This window comes from Mandrillus leucophaeus, unplaced genomic scaffold (genome assembly GCF_000951045.1).
Source record: "Mandrillus leucophaeus isolate KB7577 unplaced genomic scaffold, Mleu.le_1.0 Scaffold531, whole genome shotgun sequence".
Classification (NCBI taxonomy): Eukaryota; Metazoa; Chordata; class Mammalia; order Primates; family Cercopithecidae; genus Mandrillus; species Mandrillus leucophaeus.
Genome location: NW_012105709.1, coordinates 1570786 through 1593047, shown reverse-complemented (window position 1 = coordinate 1593047; position 22262 = coordinate 1570786). Strand labels below are relative to the sequence as shown.

Below are 22262 nucleotides of genomic sequence, written 5' to 3'. Positions count from 1 at the left end.
GTCCTCCCAGCAGATGGCCTGGCCTTTTATTTCACAGAGAAGATAAAAGACTCTAAACAGGGACTCCTTCGATCTCCCCCTGCAAACATCATTTCTGCACCCATCCTCTCTTCAGCTCCTGAGACAATAGGAAAACTGTCTCTATGTCTTTCAGCAAGCAATCCTTCCTTCTGGACTCTGGCTTCATACCCTTCCAGCTCTCCTGGGACCCCATTCGTGCTCATCACTTCATTCTCCTGTAACTTCATTCTCACTGCTGGATCCTTTCAATCAGCATCTAAACACACTGTAGTCCCAGTCTCCACCTTACAACATTGCTCTTCTAGGACCAGCCCCTGTACCTCTAGCTGCTTCCCTATTTCCCTACTCACAGCTGAGTGCCTTGCCTTCAAAGAGTTGTCTCCATTGTCTCTACTCTCACACAGCAAAGACTTAAGAGACAAGGTGGTGTAATGGTTGAGAGAGTGAATTCATGAGCCAGACTGCCTAAGCCTGTATTCTGATTCTGCCATATGAACTGGGCCAAGTCACTTAACCTCTCTGTTTCTTGGTTTTCTCATCTGTAGAATGGAATAATAATAACTCTCTCATCAGATTGGCATTACCATTAAACTAATACTAGTCTTTAGTATATGTAAAACGCACAGGACAGTAAATCACACAAAGAATGTACTATGTTAATATTATTATTATTAACCCACGCCAATGTGGCTTCAGCTGTCATTACTTTAGCAAAACTTTGGCTGATGTCACTGGTGACTTCTCTTTTGCTGCATTTATGGAATGCTCTGTAGACCTCTTCTCAATTGACACTTCAGCAATTTGATACTAAAACACACCCCCACTTCCTGATATGTTCTCTTCCTCTGATTTAGGTGTTGTAACCATTTATTTTCCCTCCATTCTGAAGATGATCCCTCTCAGCCTCATTTACTGGCTCTTTCCACTCCCCCCAAGCCTCAGTGTTGGAATTCTTCAGAGCTCACTTCCAGGTCCTCTTGTTTTACTACCCACTCGCTCTAGGTAAACCCATCCACATGTGTTTGCAATGCCTCCATTTCCGAACTCCATCCCATACCTCTCTCCTGAACCTACTCCATATCTATTCATTTAGCAATTGCAAACCAACCTCATGCCATGCCAGATGTCTGCATCCCACCCACAAACCTGCATCCGCTTGTCATCATCCTGAAACTAGTCGTTCATGCCAGAAATCTATGAGACATCCTTAACCCATCTCTTTTAGGCCCACTCCAGGCAGTTGTTCACCAATTTCAGACTTCTGTACCTCCGATGTACTTTTAGAATCTTTATCCTTTGCTCCATCTCCACTGCCAACACTATGGTCCCAGCCTCAGTTATCTCTCCCCTCAACCACTGCTAGAACTGGCATCCCCCCTGCCAACTCCTATCTATCCAAAGGATTCCTGAGTGATCTTTTATAAACAAATGTCATCATGCTACTCCCTTGCTCCAAGACTGTGGATGACTTCCCATTGCTCCTCAAGATAAGAATCAAAATTCCTTTACATGGTTTAGGGGGCCCTGCATTACCTGACCCCTGCTGACCTCTGGCCTCATCATATTCCTCCTTCCCTTTTCCTTGCTAGCCTCAGCCACAGTGATCTTCTCTGATTGTCAAAAACAATAAGCTTCGTCCACTTCAAATCTTTCACTTTCTTTGTGCCACCAACAAATCCCACCTCTCCCCGTGTCATGTCTCGCACCAGTGTTAGTTTCAAATCCTGCTCCTCTTTGAGGCCTCAACTTAACTCTCTTTCTTGGGGAAGCCCTCTCTGATTCTCCAGACTTGATTCAGCTTCTCTGTGCTACACTACTATAATCTTCTGTTGATTTCTGCTAGGGGATTTTAAAAATAGTTGAAGTTTTGTGGTTATTTGATTAACTCTTTCTCCAAAGTCTGCCGCCAAAATCCCCTCCCTTCACTATCTAAAGCAAGAAAAAGATTAGCACTTGAAATTATCTTAAAGAAAATAAAGAAGGCTTCCTTGTCTCCAGTATTCTAAGAGTTAATCCAAGCACATTTTCTTTAGACATTACATCAATAAAATATCACAGAAAATATGTTTAAGATAGACATTAATAAGAGAAATTGCAACAGTGAGTTTTAAATGCAAGCAAATAGGGAAAATGAATATATATTACACATACACACACGCACCGCCCCCGCACCACACACACACATACACACACACCCCTACGTCTCTTACATTTAGTTCAATGGTAACCATATAAAATATTTACGACACCCCTGCCATCCATTTCTCCAATATTGAATTTCAGCTTTATTGTTTCTTCTCCCACCTGCCTGATTCATTTAAATTGCCAACTGAAGCTGATAAAGTTGTAGCAGAAACCTCACAGACTGCGCTCCTTGCCAGAGTGACTCACATCCTATAGGAGAGATGACCCAGTTCAGGCAATAAAACCATTCCACATAGAGGAAAGATTCATTAATTAGCAAAATCATAACCTCTTCATTTCCCTCAGGGGTGCCTTCTTGGTGTCTTTGAGAGTATGAGAGCATTTTGAAGGCTCAGAACATATTCTGTTGTGGGCTGCATGGGAGGATACATGTATGTGAGCCTCTTCACAGGGACCCCTGTCCTGCCCAGTCCCACCTTTAGCAGATGGTTTCCACAGCTGACAGAAACTGAGAGGAAACCAGTCCCCAGGCATTTGTATCTCCCACAGCACCAAACAGAGGCACACATTAAAATCCGGTTAAAAGTAAACAATTCCGATGAGGAGTTATCTGTGGCAGAGATGAGCATGTACCCCAAGAGTCAACAGAAATTTATAGCCCAAAAGACCATTTGCTTGTGATGTGATGGAAATGGCAAGAGAAACTTGATCTAAAATAACCATATAAAACTTTGACATTGTACATGTAAGTAGACCCATTTCCCTAATAATTTTCAAAGTAAGATAAGCAACTGGCTTATTATTATTATAATATTTTAATTCTCATTCTCTAATATTCTGAAAGATCTGGGTACATCTTGACTGATGACAAAGTTCATTAATGCTCTCAAACAAGCACTTATTGAGTGCCTACCAGGTGTCTACCAGGTGCAGGAGGTAGACTATGGAAGGAGCTTCAGCTGTGTCCTCAAGGAGCTTACAGTCTATTGAAGGATACAGGGAACTAAAAAGCAATAGTCATCCAGTTGATAACTGCTATTTGCAAGAGAAAAAATAGAGTCTACAGGAAGGTTCTCTAACCCAGACTTAGAGAGACCTAAAAGGCTTCCCAGAGGAAATGACATGTAAGCTGCCTCTTGGAGGGTAAATAAGAGTTAGCTTTATGAAGGTCCAGGATAAAAGTGTCCCAGGCAGAAAAAGGAGATGGCCTAGAAGCAACAGAGAGGAAACCATAGCCAGGGAGCCAAAGCAGTTCAGTGCACCTGGAGCCATTGACATTTTGCCCTCCTCCTGTCACTGCAATATCTATTCCACCTCGACTCTCCCCACCAAAACCGTTTCATTTTTCCTTTCTACAGCATCCTTCTTTGAACTGATTATTTCATGACTGGGTGGGTAGGTGGGTGGTTATTTGGATGATTGGTTGGTTGGTTGGATGGATGGTTGGGTGGTCGGATGGTTGGGTTGTTGGATGGTTGGGTGGTTGGTTGGGTGGGTGGTTGCTTAGTTGGGTGATTGGTTGGTAGAGTGGTTGGTTTGCCCATTTCCTGTAACACTGCTCCTACTCAGCCTCCTTGGGAGGCCCCATTCTTCACACTCCCTGATGCTCTAGCCCTTCTGGCAAGCTTTCATACACTGCCTCTCCTCCAATTTTCATGTCTCAGCCAGAGAGTTTTTTTTAAATGCAAATTTTATCCTGTCAATCCTCCTACTTAAAACTCTTCAATAGTTTATTTTTTCCAGTTTGGGTATTTTTTTTCTTTCTGGTAGCACTTTTATTTTTTCTTGCCCAATGACGTATCCTTGGGCTGTGATACTCTCACACAACAGTAGAAAAACAAGATGTGTAAGTCATCCATAAAGCTGAGAATTATGTACAAAAATCTTACATAAACTAAAATGATGCATAAATTTACAGGTAAAAATACAAATCATTTTGCAACTAGAATGACTAATTTAGCCCTGTGACATTCTGCTGCAAAAAAAAAAAAAAAAATTGGATAAGAAAGAAAATGGAGTCCTAGGGCCAGGTTTACATACGTTTTCTACCTCTGCTGGAAGACTGCAACAAAGAAATGACAATTCATTCATAAATTCTTGCCAGCCTCTGGAGAAATCCAGGAATTGTCATTTATACTCTGTAGAGATCTGATCAGGCCCTAGAGGAGTGAACAACTTGAAAGAAATTGTCAGGCAGCCAACGACCCATCACATCAGGCCAAGTGCCCTCTATAAACATGTTCCCCTTATTCTCCCTTTGCCACACAAAGTGTCTAGCCACACATACTAAACTTTAAACTAAAGATATGTAAAGAATTTTAGAAAATGTATTATAAAGAAATAGTTAATATGAATACAAGTTGAAATAGTGCTATTTGCCTATCAGACAAAGACAGGTGTCTTTTTAAAAAGGCATCGTCCAAGTACATAAGTCTAATATAAGATGCTGTCCATTTAAAAGTAGCCAGGTGTGGTGGCTCATGTCTGTAACCTTAGTCAGGAGGCTCACCTGGGCCCAGGAGTTCAAAACCCAGCGTGGGCAACATAGCTAGCTAATAGTCCCAGCTAATCAGGAGGCTGAGGTGGGAGGATTGCTTGAGCTCGGGAACTTGAGGCTGTAGTGTACTATGCTTGTGCCACTGCACTCCACCCTGGGCAACAGAGCAAGACTCTCTGAAATTGCAGTGGGCAAGGGGCAGGTCAAACTCATCAGACTCTTGCTTGCTATTCCACATCTGCTGGAAGGTGAAGACAGTCACCAGACACAGTATGTACACTCAGAAGAAGGGCAATCTTAATTTTTATTGTGTTTTTTTCCCAAGGCTGTGACATCTGTCTGTGTTCTAAAGCCAGTAGTAGCAGGACACATGGTAGTACTACCAGACCAGATGGGATGTGTTGTGTTGGCATATAGATCTTTTCTAATATAAGCATCACATCTCAAGGGTGACATGGAAGTGCTATCTAGAGTGCCACTGCTTTCATACCTGAGGAGGATGGCTAGAAAGAACTTCCAGGTCCATGACGCTCTCCTTGACAGAGGTGGTCAACTGACTGTGAGGGAGCTTAGTGCTCTTCTCCAGGGTAGATGGTAAGCAATGGTGGTTCCTGTTTGACATCCAGGACAGAGCAGCACCACTTCTCCTTGGCATCATGTACAATTTCTTCTCTGCTTTAACCTCTTCTTCTCACAGTCCTTAAGAATACTCTTCCAAGTCTCAGCTAGCAGAGTCGAGAAATAGCATGACATAGGGCAGGTGTAACTGTCATAGAAGGGCATTGTGTGAGTGCCACCATCACCTAAGTCTACCAGCAGTATATGACCAGAAGCATTACAGGAACAGCATGGCTGGAATAGCAACACATGTAGCTGGGCTAGTGAAGGTGTCAAACAGAGCCTGTTACAGGTGTCATCAATTGATGGACATTTGGTTTGTTTCTACTTTTTGGATAAATATGGAAGTTTGAAGTTATGAAGTACCCATATGCTTAAAGAGAGAAATGAGTAGCAGAGGAATTTCAGGCCACTGAGAGGGTCTGGTTGAATTTGAAAACCACAGTATGATGCTGCACAGTCATGTAATTTATGACACACAAAACTCGTCAGCAGTAAGCTCTGCCTCTTCCCAGAACGCCACACTTCAACTCTACTAAACTGCTTGTAGTTCCACGAACTCACCTCTGGGATTTGCAGTGTTCTCTTTGCCTCGACCATTTCCTTCCAGGTCTCACTGTCATTCCCAATCTAACCTTGAGTCTGAGATCAGATGTCACATCATCCAGAAGCTTTCCCTGACATTCTGAGTCAGTGTCACTTGCCCCTTTTAAGTGGCACCCTCCATTCACCCCATCATGGCATTTCTGACCCTGCTGTGACCCATCCACCCTGCACCACCACTAGGCTAGAATCTTATGGGCAAGCACTGTGACATTCACCAGATGAGCCCCCATGTCTGGCATGATGCCTGCTGCCTAAGAGGGGCTCAATAAATTTTAAAGGAATAAATCAGTGAATGAGTGGTGGATGCTTTCAAAAACATGGATCCATGAGGGTTAAAGATGCTGAGAACTAGGACTTGGTGTAGTAATGAGCACGTCTCTCCAACACACTGGCAGCTGAAATTCTTCAGAGATGAATTTCTGCACTTTTAAAAATAATTGAGAACTAGAGTAATTAATGTTTGTCAAAACATACTTGTTTGTATTTCTGGACAAGTTTTTATCAAAGTTAAAAATAAATCTTTCAGAAATATTAACTTTGCAATTCTCTCGTTTTCTTTGTCCACATTTGGCGCTCCACTCTTGAATGATGGTTTCTAGAACACAACTGGAAAGAGGCAAGAGGCTATTTACTCAGTTGCACACAGATAGAAAAGAATAAGTTACCAGCCAGGATTTCCAGTCTAATCTAGCATTAGAGATAACCCCTGACAGACATCAGAAGAGGGTGTAAGTCCCTTTTCAAAAGAAAAAATTAAAAACTACTAGTGATATGCCTTCCCTAACCATTGCTTTCAAAGACCTTTTAAATTATTTTTGTTAATTAAAATTTTGACCATGTATACTTCGAAAAATTACTAAATTAAGGAAAGTCATGATTTTTATAGCATATTAAGTTAATAGAGATGTTGCTTGAATTGACCAAATAAATTCGTCAATATAGCCACACACCGAAAATAGAGCTACATGTTTTAAATTGTATACTGTAAGCCTTTGAATGAATTTTCCATGAAGAAGGCATCATGGAGAAGAAGAAATATCTGACACATACAAATGAGGTGAGGACAAACTACTGAAATGTAGCTGGCAGTGATTCAGCTTCTTAGTTCACTTTTAATAGTTTATTTATTTATTTTTATATTTATTTTATTTATTTATTTTTGAGATGGAGTCTTGCTCTGTCATCCAGGCTGGAGTGCAGTGGCGCAATCTCAGATCACTGCAAGTTAATAGTTTATTTTTAAGTTCATGTATCTTTAAACTAACTGTGTAGCTTTTATAAGAGACAAATATTGGGAGATGGCCTTAAATTGACTCTTGCTTTGCAAACCAAAGTATATCTTAAAACAAGTTCCCCTGTGCTTTTCTAATGAGTTTGGACAATAATGCTGCCTCGGATTGCAATGTTCAAGGCAGTCATTAAAGTTAGTAATCAGTGCTCTTGTATGGAAGCTTTATGCCTAATATTGATCAGCCCTTTATTGTGTGGCATTTGCTAGTATTCAAGTAGCAAGGAGCTCACCACATAGGCCATCAAGTAGGTTTCCATGGTAGCAGTCTTTCTTTTGTGATTCACCTTGGCGACATAGACTGGGTGCAAGTCCCAAGCCTTGGCAGCTTACACGTGGTGTTGGGCCATTCTCATGCTGCTGTGAAGAAATATTCAAGATGGAGCCATTTATAAAGGAAAGAGATTTAATTGACTCACAGTTTTGCAGCACTGGGGAGGCCTCAGGAAACTTACAGTCATGGTGGAAGGGTAAGCAAACACATTCTTCTTCACATGGCGGCAGCAAGAAGTGCAGAGCAAAGGTGTGGGAAAGGCCCTTTATAAAAGTGTCAGATCTCATGAGAACTTACTATCACAAGAACAGCATGGGGGAAACTACCCCTATGATTCAATTATCTGTACCTGGTCCCTCCCTTGAGACATGGGGATTATTACAATTCAAGGTGAGATTTGGGTGGCAACACAGAGCTAAACCATATCAGACAGTATCCAAATACTCACCATGTCACTGCTTAATGAAAATAAATAGAATATTGATAATGCCAGTAGAGTCAAGAACTTGGTCTCTGGGTGTGACAACAAGGCAAGGCATGATGTCTACCAAGGTTTTCTTTTAAGCAACTGTCCGCTAAGCAGGACTAGTATGCCTTTGATCTTATTACATGTTAATAACCCTCAGTTGTCTTATATTATTGCCCTGGAGACAAATAGAATCCAATGGTGACTAGAATAGTTTCATTAGTGCTGAATCTTATGAAAGACAAGTTTGTGATTGCACACTAATAAAAGTACAATATAAAAACTATGGAAGAAAAGAGAATTCCACTTTTTAAGGTGTAAGGATAACATTGAGGAATGAAAACAGCTTTGGATTTGTGTTGATTTGTGTGTCCTCATTTTTCCCAGTGACTCAACACCTGGGCTTGCTCATTTCTCTATTGTCTAAAATAAATGCATTCTGGTAAGTGTCACTTATCTTTGATTGTGAATTGATTATTTGAGTTCATAGCAGCACATGGGGGCTTTATTATGCTGGCTGGCTTGTTCTGAGGTCAACAGGGAAGTCAACTAGTACTCAGTCATTCAAATAAAGAGAATAATGTACTCAGACTTGACATCTTTCTGGTATTCAGTCCTACCAAAATATCATTTCTGCCACTTTCTCAGGAAAGAGTAAAAGTTGTAACTCTTAATTTAATTTACCTTTCTCCTTCCTATAGGATACCTGAAAACATTTATGAATGAGTAAGTCTTTAGTGCCTCCATTTTAGCTACTTTAATCTGTGAAATTTCCACAAAGCATTATATGGCTTTCCCTTGTATTTTTAGCCTTCATTATAAACAGTCTGAGTGTAACATCCATAGGGGTGTGTAAAGTTTCTACATATATAAAATATATTCTAAAAATATATTTAAAAGAAAAACTACAAATACCAAAGCCAAAGAGAAAATCTTGAAAGAAGCTGGTGGTGGGGGTGGTAGAATGGGGGGCTTCCTTTTACTTATAGAAGAACAAGGATAAGAATTATAATATACTTCTCATCAGAAATCATGCAAGCAAGAGGAGAATGGAAAAGTATTGAGTATTGAAAGACAAAAGCTGTCAACCTAGAATTATATATCTAGGGAAATTATCTTTCAAAAGTAAAGAAGAAATATTTTCTCAGACAAGCAAACATGGAAAGAATTCATCATCCACAGACCTACCCTAGAAGAAATATTAAAAGATGTTCTTCAAGGAGAAGAAAAATAAAGTTCAGAAACATGGATCTACACTAAATAAAGAAGAGCATAGAATAAGGAATAAATAATCATCAAAGAAAATATTTGATTTTTCTTTTTAAGTGAGGTATTAGAGAAGTGTTTTTTAATGTTACAAAGGCAACAACTTATTAGGTGATTATAGTATAGAAAATTATAAAAAGAAATACTTTTAAGAATCAGAAGTATTCTAAGAGAGAAGAGAAAGCAGAATCATATAAAATACTCAATTAAACCAAAGAAAACAGAAAGGGGGGGGCATAGAAAAAGAAACAGATGCCCAGTGCAATGAATAGAAAGCAGTTAAAATATGGTAGTTATTAATCCAACTATATCAATAATCACTTTAAATGTCAATAGCCTAATACATCAATTAAAAGACAAAGATTATTACAGTAGATAAAAATAACAAGACTAAAATATTATGCATGTTTCCTACAGGAAACTCACTTTAAACATAAAGGCACAGCTGGGCTAAGAGTAAAATGATAAAGAAAGATAGAATACGCTAACAGTAATCAAAATAAAGCTGATGTTAGCTATATTAATTTCAGACAAAGCATACTTTGAACAAGGAAAATTATCAGAGATAAACAGGAATATTACATAATAATGAAGGGATTAATTCACCAAGGGGATGTAATCTTTAATGTATATGCACATAACAGCAGAGCATAAAAATACATGAGACAAAACTGATAGAAACTTCCAGGAAACATAGGCATATCCACTATTATAATTGGAGACTTCAACACCCCTCTCTTAGCAATTGTTAGATCAAGCAGGCAAAAAATTCATAAGGATATAGTTGACCTGAGCAGTACCATCAATCAGCTTGATCTAATTGACATCTATAGAATATTTTATTCAACAAAAGTAGACTACATATTCCACTCAAGCTTATGCAGGACATTCACCAACATCAACCCTATTCTGGGCCTTAAAAAACCATATCTTAACAAAGTTAAAAAAACATAGAAGTCATACGAAGTATGTAAGTCATACAAAGTATGTCACAGTCAACAAGGGAGTTAAACTAGAAATCAATAAAAGAAAAAATGGCTAGAAAAGTCCAAAGTATTTGGAAATTAAATAGCACACTAATAAATAACCCATGGTTCAAATAAGAAGTGTCAAGAGAAATTTACAAATACTTTGTACTACAAGAAAATGAAAATACAACTCACCAAAATTTTTGAGATGCAAGGAAAGCAGTGCTTAGAGGTTAATTTAACATTATATGCATATATTATAAGTTTTTAATCTAAGACTAGAGAAGGAACAATTTAAGTCAAAAGTAAGGAGAAATGAAATAATAAAAATTAAAGAAGAAATAAAATTTTAAAAAATAAAAGCAAAAGCTGATTATTATAATAGACTGATAAAATTATAAAACTCCAGACAGGCTCACCAAGAAAAAAAGAAAGAATATACAAATTACTAATATAATAAATGAAAGAGGAATCTCACTACTGATCCTATGGTCATTAAAAGAATAATAAAGAAACATTACGAACAACTCTATGCCCACAAATTTGATAATCTAGATAAAATGGATCAATTCCTGGAAAGAAACGATCACCAAAACTCATGCAAAGAGAAAGATAATCTTAATAGACCTATCTCTATTAGAGAAACTGAATGAATAATTAGTAACCTTTTAAAACAGAAAACACTAGACCCAGATGGCTTCACTAGCAAATCCTACCAAACATTTAAGGAAGAAATGATACCAATTCTTCACGATTTCTTTCAGATAATGGAAGCAGAGAGAATACCTACTAACTCATTCTCTGTGGCCAGCCATTGCCTTAATATCAAAACAACTAGAGAAAGACATTACAAGAAAGAGAACTTACAGACACGTATCTCTCATGAACATAGATGCAAAAAATCCTCAAAAATGTTTGCAAATCAAATTGAACAATGTATAAAAACAATTATTCCAAAATAGCTGGATGAGAGGATTTGAAATTTTCTCAACACATGGAAATGATAAATACTCAAGATGATGGAGACCGCCAAATACCCTGACTTGATCATGCATCAAGTATATGCATACAGTCTATGCATATAACAAAATATTGCATGTACCCCATAAATATGTACAAATATTGTGTATAAATTTTAAAATAAAATAGATTTAAAAGAATTAATCACCAAAACCAGGTGGAATGTGTTGTAGGCATGCAAGAATGGTCAAAATTCAAATACCAATTGATATAATCCACAACATCAGTAAGCCAAAGAAGAATCATATGATCGTACTAAAAGATGCACAAGAAGACTTTGATAAAATCCAACATCCACTTGTGATTTAAAGGAAAAAAACCTCTCAGAAGAGTATACATAGAAGAGAACTTCCTCAAGTTGATAAAGAACATCTATTAAAAATATATAGCTGGAAGTCTTAGCTAGAGCAATCAGACAAGAGAAAGAAATAGAGAACATCCAAATTGGAAAGGAAGAAGTCAAATTATGCTTGTTTGTATGATCTTATGTTTGGAAAAATCTAAAAACTCCACCAAAAAAACTGTTAGAAGTGATAAACAAATTCAGTAAAGTTGCAGGATACAAAATCAACATAAAAAAATCCATAGCATTTCAATATGCCAACATTGAAGAATCTGAAAAAGAAGTCAAAAAGTAACCCCCTTTACAATGACTGCAAGTAAAATTAAATAACTAGTAATCAACTTAACAAAGACGTGAAAGAGCTCTACAATGAAAACTATAAAAAATGGTGAAAGAAATCAAAGACGACATGCAAAAAACGAAGGATATTCCATGGTCATGGATGACCATGAATAAATATTGTTAAAATGTTCATATTACCTAAAGCAATTTACAGATTCAATTCAATCCCTATCGAAATACCAATGGTATTCTTCACAGAAATAGAAAAAAAAAAATGCTAAAATTTATATGGAACTACAAAAGACCCAGAATAGCCGAAGCTATCCTGAGCAAAAAGAACAGAACTGAAACAATCACATTACATGACTTCAAATTATACTACAGAGATATATTAATGAAAACAGCATGGTACTGGCATAAAAGCTGACACAGATCAATGAAACAGAAGAGAGAACCCAGAAACAAATCCAAAGAACTGCAATAAACTCATTTTTGACAAAGGTGCCAAAAACATACATTAGGGAAAGGACAGTCTCTTCAATAAATGTTGCTGGGAAAACTGGATATCCATATATACAAGATAGAAACTAGACCACTATCTCTTGCTACATAGAAAAATCAAATCAAAATGGATTAAAGACTTAAACCTGAGACCTCAAACTATGAAACCACTATGAGAAAATATTGGGGAAATTCTCCAGGACATTGGATCGGGCAAAGATTTCTTGAGATACCCCACAAGCACAAGCAACCAAAGCAAAAAATGGACAAATGGGATCACATCAAGTTAAAAACCTTCTGCACAGCAAAGGAAACAATAAAGTGAAGAGACAACCCACAGATTGGGGAAAAAAAAAATGCTTGAAAACTACCTGTCTGACAAGGGATTAATAACTAGAATATACAAGGAGCTCAAACAATTCTATAGGGAAAAAAATAATAATAATTTGATTCAAAAATTGGCAAAAAATCTGAATAGACCTCAAAAGAAGACATACAAGTGGCTAACCAGTATAGAAAAAGGTGTTCAACATCATCGATAATTAGAGAAGTGCAAATCAAAACTACAGTGAGATATCATCTCAACCCAGTAAAAATGGCTTTTATCCAAAGACAGGCAATAACAAATGTTGGGGAGGATGTGGAGAAAAGGGAACCCTTGTTCGCCATTGATGGGAATGTAAATTAGTACAACCACTATGGAAAACAGTTTGGAGGCTCTTCAAAAAACTGAAAATAGATCTACCATATGATCCAGGAATCCCACTGCTAGGGACCCCAAAAGAAAAGAAATCAGTATATTGAAGAGACGTCTGCACTCCCACGTTTATTGCAACACTATTCACAATAGCCAAGATTTGGAAACAATCTAAGTGTCAAAAAACAGATGAATGGATAAAGAAAAATGTGGTACATATACACAATGGAGTACTAGTCAGCCATGAAAAGGAGGTTCTACCATTTGCAACAACATGGATGGAACCGGAAGTCATTATGTTAAGTGAAATAAGCCAGGCGCAGAAAGACAAACTTCACATGTTCTCACTTATTTGTGGACGCTAAATAGGAAAACAGTTGAACTTATGGAGATAGATAGTGGAAGGATGGGAACCAGAGGCATGAAAAGTTAATCGTGGCAATGAGGGTAAGTGGGGATGATTAAAGGGTACAACAATTAAAAGAATGTATAAGATCTAGTATTTGATATCAATAAAAAGGTAATCACAGTCAATAACATTTACAGATAACTAAAAGAGTATAATTGGAATGTTTGCAACACAAAGGATAAATGCTTGAGATGATGGATACCCCATTTACCCTGATATGATTATTACATATTGTATGCCTGTATCCAAATATCTCATGTAACCCATAAATATATACACCTACTATGAACCCACAAAAATTAACAATTAAAAAAATTAATTGAAAATTAAAATTAAAAAGCCCTACAGATAACATATTTAAAGTAAGAAGCTGGATACTTATCTCCTAAGACTGCGAACAAGGCAAGGATATTCCCTCTCACAACTCCTATTCAATATCATATAGGAAATCCTACTTATTGCAATAAGATAAGTCGAGAAAATAAAATGTAAATACAAATTGGGAAGAAAGAAAAAACTGGGCTGGGCACAGTGGTTCACAACTGTAATCCCAGCACTTTAGAAGGCCAAAACTGCAGGAGTTCAAGATGAGCCTGGGCAGCAAAGTAGGACTCCATCTCTAAAAAAAAAAAAAAAAAGAGAGAGAGTAGAAAAATGTTTAAGTAGCTGAGTGAGGTAGCCCATGGCTATAGTCCCAGCTACTCAGGAGACTGAGGCAGGAGGATCACTTGAGCCCAGGAGTTGAGCTATGATCCTACTACTGCACTCCAGCCTGGGTGAAAGAGTGAGACCCTGTAAGAAAGAGAGAAAGAGAGGAGAAAGAACTGTGTTTATATACAGATGACATGATTATCTATACAGACATTCCCAAAGAATTAACAACAAAAATTTCTGAAACTTGTAAGTAATTATAAAAATATTGAAGAATACAATGTTAATATGCAGAAATCAATTGCTTTCCTATAACTACAGTAAAGAGTTAGAATTTGAAATGTGAACAATACCATTTACAATAGCACCAAAAATTAAATACTTAGGTAATATCTAATAAAATATGCACAGGATCTATATGCAATAAACTATAAAACTCTCACAAAAGAAAGTAGATGTGAATAAGTAGAACAATATTCTGTGTTCATGCATGGCAATACTCAAAATCTTAATCTATAGATTTAAGCTGGAGGAGAATTGACATTTAGGAAAAAAAAAAAAGTGCAACTCACTACCAGCACTCATTTAATTTTACATAAACACACTCTTTGAGGACAAAGCAAATCTGATTGATTTTCAGTGTGAAAATAAAATATAAAAACTGTCCTTGGAGTTACTTCTAAACAAAACTAACATCAGAATTGTCTGAATCATCAGAATCATCTATTTTGGAAAAACTAGATTCGTCAAATGAATCTTCGGCCAACAACTGTTGGAGAATGATGTTAATATCACATGTAGGAATGCCGCATTTTCTAGAATTTTACATTTTCAGTGACTGTGAGTTACTATATTTTCTAAGTGGAAATACCACTACTAAAAACAGAATGCAGAATACTATAAATAGAATGATGTCTTTTGTTTCCAAAGTTGACATACTAGAGCAATGCAAAAAATAATAACAAAACGGAGATATTTCGTGGCAAAAGTATCTCGGGGTAAATGCTACAGCTGCAAGCACTGGCGGCACGTATTCTCGGGGCAAATGGGAAAAGGGTTTAATGTAAGCCTAACCAAAAATCTCAGTAAGTTATTTTGTAGATAGCAAAAACTGATTCTAAAGTTTATGTTGCAAGTCAAAAGGCCCCAAACAGCCAGTGCAATGTTGAAGAAGAGCAAAGTAGGAGAACTGGCACTACCTGACTTCAAAACTTACTATAAACCTACAGTAATCAAGACATTGTGGAGTTGGCAAAAGAATAAACACATAAACCAATGGAACCAAATAAAGAGCTAGAAATAGACTCTCACAAATGTAGGCAACTGATATTTGACAAAGGAGCAAAGGCAATTCGAGAGAGAAAGGACATCTTTTTAACAAATGGCACTGCAGCGATTGGAAGTCCATGTGGTAAAAAGCTGAATCAAGACATAAATCTTACACCTTTCACAAAATTTAACCCAAAATGGATCATAGATTTTAATGTAAAAGTCAACACTTATAAAAATTCTAGAAGAAAATATAGGGAATTTGAGTTGACATAAAATTCTTAGATACAACACCAAAGGCATAAGAAAACAATAATAATCCACTTGACTCAGCCATGAGCAAAGTTTGCATAATCGTAATAATCATAAATACTGAACACTGATTTAGTTTCTCAAAATATGATAAAACTAAACAGCTGATAAAAAATAGGGGGGAAAAAAGGGGAGGGATTGTAAGAGGACTGAAGCCATATCTTTTATTTTAGGAAATCAGATGATATATAAAATTGATAAATCAAGAAATAACAGTATATAGATATTGTTAAGACATATGGGTATAAAACCTAGAAAGAGGTTGACATCAGCAAGATGGCAGGATAGGAAGTCTCCAGTCTTGGCCATTACCCCCAAAAAAACACTGATTAAGCAACTATTCATGAACAAGATTGCCTTTGTGAGATTTAGGGAACCCAAGAAAAAGGTTGCAGCACACCAATGATGCAAAATGTCTGAGAAAGGCTGCATTTAAAAGGATGCAATGAGTAGTTTCACTCTATCAGATTTACGCTTCCCCTAAGCTACCACAGCACAGTACAAAGAAAGATCCCCTTTGCCCACAATTTCTCCCATAGGGAGTTTCACTTATGAAACTTAGTTTCACTGGAAACAAAATTTTTGGCTGATAATTGTTTTGTTTAAGGAGGCTAAAGCTATAACACCAATCCCTTCTAGCTTGTAAAGTTTCTGCTGAGAAATCTGCTGTAAATCTGTGACAGTAAAAGGGGATACAGCAAAAGCAGTGCTAAGAGGAAAGTTCACAGTATTAAATGCCTACAACAAAAACTCTGAATGAGCACAAAGAGACAATCTAAGGCCACACCTCAAGGAACTAGAGAAAGAAGAACAAACCAAACCCAAACCCGGCACAAGAAAAGAAGTAACCAAGGTCAGAGCTGAACTAAATGAGATTGAAACAAACAAACAAACAACAACAACAAAAAAAAAATACAAAAGATAAATGAAACAAAAAGCTAGTTCTTTGAAAAGATAAATAAAGTTGATATACCATTAGCGAGATTAACCAAGAAAAGAATAGGGAAGATCCAAATAAGCTCAATTAGAAAAGAAACGGGAGATATTACAACTGATACCACAGAAATACAAGAGTTCATTCAAGGCCACTATGAATACTGTTATGCACACAAATTAGAAAACCTAGAGGAGATGGATAAATTTCTGGAAATATACCACCCTCCTAGATTAAACCAGGAAGAAATAGAAATGCTGAACAGACCAGTAACAAGCAGTGAGACTGAAATGGTAATTTTTAAACTGCCAACCAAAAAAATGTCCAGGACCAGGTGGATTCACAGCTGAATTCTATCAGACATGCAAAGAATAATTGATACCATTCCTATTGACGCTATTCAAAAAAGTAGAGAAAGACGGAGTCCTCCCTAAGTCATTCTATGAAGCCAGTATCACCCTAGTACCAAAACCAGGAACAGACATAACAACAAAAAAGGAAAACTACAGACCAATATCCCTGATGAACACAGAAGCAAAAATCCTCAATAAAATACTAGCCTACCAAATCCGACAGCATATGAAAAAGATAATACACCATGATCAAGTGGGTTTTATACCAGGGATGCCGAGATGGTTTAACGTACACACATCAATAAATGTGATACCCCACATAAACAGAATTAAAAACAAAAATCACATGATCATCTCAATAGATGAAGAAAAAGCATTGGACAAAATCCAGCATTGCTTTGTGATTAAAACCCTCAGCAAAGTCGGCATTGAAGGGACATACCTTAATGTAATAAAGCCATCTACAACAAACCCACAGCCAATATAATACCAAACAGGAAAAAGTTGAAAGCATTCCCTCCGAGAACTGGAACAAGACAAGGATGCCCACTCTCACTACTTCTAGTCAACATAATACTGGAAGTCCTAGCCAGAGAAATCAGACAAGAGAAAGAAACAAAGGGCATCCAAATTGGTATAGAGAAAGTCAAACTGTCACTGTTTGCTGATGATATGATCGTATACCTAGAAAACCCTAAAGACTCCTCCAGAAAGCTCCTGGAACTAATACATGAATTCAGCAAAGTTTCAGGATACAAAATCAATCTACACAAATCAGTAGCTTTGTTATACACCAACAGTGACCAAGCTGAGAATCAAATCAAGAACTCAACCCCTTTTACAATAGCTGCAAAAAAATAAAATAAAATACTTAGAAATATAACTAACCAAGGAGGTGAAAGACATCTACAAGGAAAACTCCAAAACACTGCTGAAAGAAATTATAGACTACAAAAACAAATCGAAACACATCCCATGCTCATGGATAGGTAGAATCAATATTGTGAAAATGACCATACTGCCAAAAGCAATCTACAAATTCAATGCAATTTCCATCAAAATACCACCATCGTTAGTCACAGAATTAGAAAATACAATCCTAAAATTCATATGAAACTAAAAAACGCAAGACTAAACATAAAGAACAAATCTGGAGGCATCACATTACCAGACTTCAAACTATACTGTAAGGCCATAGTCACCAAAACAACATGGTACTGGTATAAAAATAGGCACATGGACCAATGGAACAGAATGGAGATCCCAGAAATAAAGCCAAATACTTACAGCCACTGATCTTCGATAAAGCAAACAAAAACACAAAGCGGGGAAAGAGCACCCTATTCAACAAATGGTGCTGGGATAATTGGCAAGCTACATGTAGAAGAATGAAACTGGATCCTCATCTCTCAACTTATACAGAAATCAACTCAAGATGGATCAAAGACTTAAATCCAAGACCTGAAACCATAAAAATTTTAGAAGAAAACAATCAAAAAAAAAAAAAATCCTTCTAGATATTGGCTTAGGCAAAGTCTTCATCACCAAGAACCCAAAAGCAAATGCAACAAAAACAAAGATAAATAGATGGAACTTAAACTGAAAAGCTTCTGTACAGCAAAAGAAACAATCAGCAGAGTAAATAGACAGCCAACAGAGTGGGAGAAAATCTTCAGAATCTATACATCTGACAAAGGACTAATATACAGAATCTACAAGAAACTCAAAGAAATCAGCAAGAAAAAAAACAATCCCATTAAAACCTGGGCTAAGGACATAGATAGACAATGCTCAAATTAAGACATACAAATGACCAACAAACATATGAAAAAATGCTCAACATCACTAATGATCAGGGAAATGAAAATCAAAACCAAATGTGATACCACCTTACTCATGCAAGAACGGCCATAATCAAAAAATAAAAAATAATAGATGTTGGCATGGATGTGGTGAAAAACGAACACCTTTACACTGCTGATGGGAATGTAAACTAGTACAACCACTATGGAAAACCTTGTGGAGATTCTTTAAAGAACTAAAAGTAGGTCTACCATTTGATCCAGCAATCCCACTCCTGGGTATCTACCCAGAGGAAAAGAAGTCATTGTATGAAAAAGACACTTGCACGTGCATGTTTATAGCAGCACAATTCACAACTGCAAAATATGAAACCAGCCTAAATGCCATCAATCAACAAGTGGATAAAGAAAATTTGGTATATATACACCATGGAATACTACTCAGCCATAAAAAGGAATGAAATAATGGCAGTCACAGCAACTTAGATGGAATGGTAGACCATTATTCTAAGTGAAGTAATGCAGGAATGGAAAACCAAACATCATATGTTCTCACTCGTTAGTGGGAGCTAAGCTGTGAGGACACAAAGGCGTAAGAATGATACAGTGGACTTTGGGGACGCCAGGGAGAGTATTAGGGGAGTGAGGAATAAAAAACTACACATTGAGTACAATGCGCACTGCTCGGGTGATCGGTACAACAAAATCTTAGAAATCACCACAAAAAAACTTATCCATGTAATTAAATACCACCTACTCCTCAAAAACAATTGAAATGAAAAATAATAATAATTGTTAAAAGAAGATAACAACTAAGCTGAGAGTTGATTTTTTTGAAAAGATAAACAATATCAACAAGCCCCTAGCTAGATTACCTTTTTAAAAAGAGAAGACTCAAATAAATAAAATCGACATGAAAGAGGAAACATTACAACTGAAGCAATAAAATGAAAAGATTTTAAGGGATTATTATGAACGATTATATGCCAAAAAACAAGCAACAAAAGCAATAATAGACAAATGAGACTGCATCAAATTAAAAAGCTTCTGCATAGCAAAACAATCAACAAAGTGAACAGGCAACCCCTGGCATGGGAGAAAGTATTTGTAAATTATATCTTATAAAGAATTAATATCTAAAATTTCTAAGGAAATCATCCAATGCAATAGCAAAAAAACAAAAATAACCTGATAAAAAAATGGTCAAACGACTTGAAATGACATTTCTTCAAAAAAGACACATGCATATGGCCAGCAAATATACAAAAAGGTGCTCACCTTCACTAATCATTAGGGAAATGCAAATTAAAGCTACAATACGATATCACCTCACACAAGTTAAAATGGCTATTTAAAAAAAAAAAAAAACAGGATGAGTGTATGCAAGGATGTGGACAAAAGGAAACCCTTGTACACTGTTAATGGGATTGTTAATTGGTGCAGCCACTATGGAAAACAGTATGGAGGATCCTCAAAAGTAGAAAACAGAACTACCATATGATCCAGGATTCTAGGTATATATTCAAAAGAGTTGCAATCAGGGTCTCGAAGAGGCATCAGCATTCCCATGTTTTTGCAGCATTATTCACTGTGGTAAAGACATGGAAACAACCTAAATGTCCAATGAGAGATGAGTGATAAATAAAAGGTGTATATACATAGAATGGAATATTATTCAGCCTTAAAAAGGAAGTCAGGCCAGGCACAGTGGCTCACACTTGTAAGCCCAGCACTTTGGTAGGCCAAGGCGGGTGGATCACTTGAGGCCAGGAGTTCAAGACCAGCCTGGCCAACATGGTGAAACCCTGTCTCTACTAAAAATACAAAAATTAGCCAGATGTGGTGGTGTGGACCCGTAATCCCAGCTACTCAGGAGGCTGAGGCAGAGAATCGCTTGAACCTGGGAGGCAAAGTTTGCAGTGAGGCGAGGTCACTTGTCGTCCAGCCTGGGTGACACGTGCAAGACTCTGTATTAAAAAAAAAAATTGAAATGAAATGAAATCTAGAAGAAACCACTGAAAGAGTTGAATGTGGCTTCCTCTTGGAGCAGAACAGGGCATGAGGAGGAAACTAAAAGGCAGTTGGTGGGGCAGGGAGTTTCTACTTTTTTAATATAAAATTTTAGAACTTTTGATGGTTTCATTCTGATAAACATTGAAATAAACTTTAAAAAGGAACACTGCAACACAACTGGGAAAAAAACTTGACACCACCACCCCTCCCTTGCACAAGTGAGTGTGTAATACTGCGATGTCATCTAATGTCTGTGTTGCTATACACTGGGAGCTCTGTCGCAAGGGCAGGGACCACATCTTCTTTACAGACTGTTGTATTCACAGGTCTGACACCTTCTAGGCACCAATACATATTTGTTGACTGAAAAAAATGTGTAAGAAACATTTCACAGTGGTAGAAGCAGCACCCAGAGGACAAATGTGACAAACGATACAGAGATAGTTTTGCTGTAGTTTGACATCAGGCACTGGCACACAGCAGGAGTTCAGAAAGATGTAGAATTTTGCTCTTTATTAAAGAAGATTGGTGATGCTGCATCCGGGGTTGGTGGGTTCTTGGTCTCGCTGACTTCAAGAATGAAGCCGTGGACCCTTGCGGTGAGTGTTACAGTTCTTAAAGATGGTGTGTCCAGAGTTTCTTCATTCTAGTGGGTTCGTGGTTTTGCTGATTTCAGGAGTAAACCCGCAGACCTTAGCAGTCAGTGTTACAGCTCATAAACATAGTGCAGACCCAACGAGTGAACAGCAGCAAGATTTATTGCAAAGAGGGAAACAACAAAGCTTCCACCGTACAGAAGGGTGCCTGAACGGGTTGTGGCAGGTGGCTCCCAGCCTGCTTTTATTCCCTTATCTGGCCCCACCCACATCCTGCTGATTGGTCCATTATTTTACAGAGAAGTAATTGGTCCATTTTATAGACAGTTGATTGGTCCATTTTACAGAGAGCCGATTGGTCCGTTTTGACAGAGTGCTGATTGGTGAGTTTACAATCCTTTAGCTAGACACAGAGTGCTGATTGGTGCATTTACAATCCTTTAGCTAGACACAGAGTGCTGATTGGTGCATTTACAATCCTTTAGCTAGAAAGTTCTCCAAGTCCCCACTAGATTAGCTAGCCACAGAGCACTGATTGGTGCATTTACAAACCTTGAGCTAGACACAAAGTGCTGATTGGTGCATTTACAAACCTTTAGCTACACATAAAAGTTCTCTAAGTCCCCACCCCAGTTAACTAGACATAGAGTGCTGATTGGTGCATTTAAAACCTCTAGCTAGATACAGAGTGCTGATTGGTGCATATACAATCCTCCAGCTAGACATAAAAATTCTCCAAATCCCTACCCTACTCAGGAGCCCAGCTGGCTTCACCTAGTGGATCCTAGGCAGGGCCTGCAAGGGGAGTTGCCCACCATTTCCAGGCAGCGTGCCCGGCACTCCTCAGCCCTTGGGTGGTGGATGGGCCCCGCCGCTGTGGAGCCCCCGGGGGTGGTCTGGGAGGCCGGGGAGGTTCCAGCCAGGTGGGAGC

The 22262-nt window shown here is 37.7% G+C and overlaps 1 protein-coding gene across 3 annotated transcripts in view; it reads left to right on the top strand.

The window, feature by feature from the left end:
- AIG1 (androgen-induced 1) overlaps nucleotides 1-22262 on the top strand; it is a 292472-nt gene that overhangs the window by 244545 nt on the left and 25665 nt on the right. The gene's annotated exons all lie outside the window — the stretch shown is intronic.